Below are 3,406 nucleotides of genomic sequence, written 5' to 3'. Positions count from 1 at the left end.
AGCAGTTTCCCTCTGCGCTGTATCAATGCTGTTACCTCATGATTTCCCTTGCACATGCACTCTGCATTTCTTCCTTAAGCTACTGCTGGCAGCTCACCATCTCACAGCTCTTGCCCGTGGCCAGGAAGAGCATCATCTGTCAGCTACATCTGGAGCTGCCATCCTGCCTTCTCCCAGGGAGCCCGGCGGGTCCTTACCAGAGGGACAAAGCTGCTGTTGTGACAGCAGAGATCTAGGCTGGGGAAGGGAGGTACCTTGGCTCCTAGTCTGAATTGCCACTGTAAGAGGGAATTGTATTAAACGTTGAGAGAAGATATCCTGATCTTTCTTAAGCCTAGAGAAGGCAGTGAGGTGTGAATGGTGAAGTGCAACTCAGTGTCTCCCTGTTCGTGTGTTATCTATAAATACTCATAAGCTTGAAGTCTTGAGAGAAAGCGCCTGAAAGAGGTAAATGCAAGAAATTTCTGTACTTTGTGGAGAAAGAGACAAAGCCCCATGTGATAATGCACAGGCCCAGCCTTTCACTTCTGCCTGGGACAATCAGGCTGTGTTGGCCTTTGGATGAGGAGCATCACTGCCAAATGGGCTGAGGAAGTTCATGAGAGGCATCATGGATGCTCTGTCCTTCTCTCTCCAGTCCTTCCTCTCGCCTCTTGCATGGCACAGATCTAGCAGCCATCATCACATTAATCCTCAGGTTCTGTCCCTCAAAGACAGCCAGGTGGGCCAGACTGCTGCCTGCGGGTGGTTTCTGGCTGGGTGTGTCCTCTTTAGTGCTTGCCAGCCCTGGTGCAGTGGCAATGCTCTTCTGCACTCTTCTGTCCTTGCTGCAGCCCCAAATCCCTCCCCAAATCCTCAACTTCTTTTCAGCATCTTCACACTCTCCTTCTGTGTTAATGGGGACCCAGAGAATGCAGGTTGCTGGTGACCTGCTCGGTGGTGGGGAAGGGAAAGATCTCACAGATGAATTTAAATGAGCCCTTCTGGCCCTTCTGTGTGTTAGTGCCTCTGTGAGGGGGCTGTTTCCACGGGCCTGATGCTTGGCTCTGACAGCTGCATCCCCTTTATGCTGCGCTATGGTAGCCCACTTTGCATGCTGCGTAAGCTTACATTAGGAGGAGGGGGCCATAAATCCATCAGCAACGGTCTCTCCCAATCTGTATGCTTCCCTTACACCCCTCCTACTACCTCTGTCCTCACCTCAACACACTCACCAGACACCTCTATGCACCCACACTTCCACGCACTCACACCACGCTCTTCGTTTCTCCATTTTGCCTTCCTCCTTTCCCTCCTCCCATCTGTTTGACAAATAATTCCTGGCTAAGGAACTTTCCCCACACAGCCCCCGGGCCAGGATGGAGAGACATGTCCCCTCCTCCCCGTTGGTCCAGGGGGCTTTGGAACATGTGTTTCTGGGAGGCAGACACCAGCTGGCTGGGCAGCATTTGCATAGTCAGCGAAAAGCCCCTGAGCTGAGCTGGGCACGTCTGGAGGAGCCTGTGGCAGGATGGAGGGACGAGGGATGTGCTGGTCAGCTCGGGGTCAGCTGGAACAGATTTCCAAGCAAACGGACAGATGGTGAAAGGAGGCAAGGGGTGAGGGGGAGCTCGTGAAGGCTTCTACATCAAAAAAATAGCTGGATGCAGCTTGGAGTAAGTGACAAATGTGTCTATGGGCATGGCAGTCACTGTGCTGCTTCCTTAAGAACCCATGGGGGTTGATAAGGGAGAACATGTTGCTGGGGAGGGGAGCAGTGTGAGGATGGAGAGGTGCGGGAACAGGCAGGGGGGCTGGCAGTGGGCAGGCCCTGAGCTTGCATGGCCATACCACGTTTCCTTAGCCTCACCCAGCTGCTTGGGTCTGGGACTGGGGTATGTGCAGTCCAAGCATGAGGCACCATCACAGCACTGACCCAGTTCTTCTCTGCTGCTTCTCTCATCTCTCCTTCCACTCCAGTTTATTTGATTGGACAGAAAACAATAAAGCAATCTGTACGTTTTTGCTTCTGCAAAGACATGTCTATTGCGTACCAGAGAAACAGCATGACTCAATAGTTAGAAACTTCTACTATTTCTGCTCTGCCTCTGCACGCTGATCAGCACTGTGGGCTGCCTGACTGGGTCCATACATGGTCCCATTTGCACAGCTTCTCAGGACAGAAAGTGTACTTTGGTGTTTGATCTTGCAGCACATTCTGCAGCACTGGGAGAAAAAATGCCCCCTCTTAGCACGTGAGTTGCCCAGACATCCTGAATTGGGAGGGACCTACAAGGGTCATTAACTTCAGCTCCTTGGCTTCACACAGAACCACTGAATATTCAAAACATGTTTCTGAGAGTGTTGTCCAAACAGTTCTTGAATTCCACCTGGCTTGGTGCTGTGACCAGTTCCTTGGAGAGCCTGCACCAGTGCCCACCTGTCCTCTCACTGAAGAACCTTTTTCTAATATCCAACCCGAATGTCCCTTGGTGCATATTTATGCCATTCTCTCAGATCCTGTTGCTGGTCATCAGAAGAGATCTGTAGATTAAAGGGGTCCTTCTGGACCTGGAGAGGCATCTGTAGACTCTGATCTCAAAGTTCCAGCTACTGGGGGGATCAGTGTGGGGGGACTGGGTTCTGACTACTGGAGTATGACTAGCGGTTTAGGCCTGTGGACAGAGGTGTCAGCTATTGGAGCAAACGGGAGTCCTGGCATCAGTAGCATCAGTAGTTGGAAGCGATCCTCTCTGTGCCTAGGGACGTGTTCACAATCTCTAATCCCAGAGTGCCAGCTTCTGGGGACTAGTATGATAGTGCTTGAAACAGGAGGTGTTGGCATAGGATATGAACAGGCTGCACAGAATCAGAGAAGATGGAAGGGTCTTCTCCAAGACACAACTTAAAGACCTTAGAGGTCAAATGCAGGAAAGAGTGGCAGCATCCGCTCCCACTGTTGAAGTAATAGCATGAAAAGGGAAAGGGTAAGTAAAGGTGACATCACTGGAGGTGTCTACTACAGGCCACCTGTCCAGGAAGAAGTGGATGAGTCCTCTGTTATCAGACAGGAGCAGTCCCAGGTCTGCAGATTCTAGCTCTCATGGGGGACTTTAGCCACCCTCATATCTGTTGGAGAGACAACACAGCAGGACACAAGCAATAGAAGAGTTTCCTGTACTTCAGTGATGGTAAGTTCCTCCTTCAAATGACAGCCAACAAGAGTAGGTGCTCTGCTTGGTAGTCTGCTCTACGTCCCTGTTCGAACATGGAGGCTAGTCCAGACGACCTCTAGAAGTCGCTTCCAACCTCAACCATTCTTTGAAATAACATTTGTACTATTATTAATTCAGTTATGGGTGATTGGTGTACATATATCTATATTTATATATATATTTAGCTCTTTTATGTTGTTGGGTTTTTTTTC

Source organism: Cyrtonyx montezumae, unplaced genomic scaffold (assembly GCF_038088225.1).
Source record: "Cyrtonyx montezumae isolate F1298 unplaced genomic scaffold, pur_monq_1.0 scaffold_10, whole genome shotgun sequence".
Lineage (NCBI taxonomy): Eukaryota > Metazoa > Chordata > Aves > Galliformes > Odontophoridae > Cyrtonyx > Cyrtonyx montezumae.
This window is presented reverse-complemented; position numbering follows the sequence as displayed.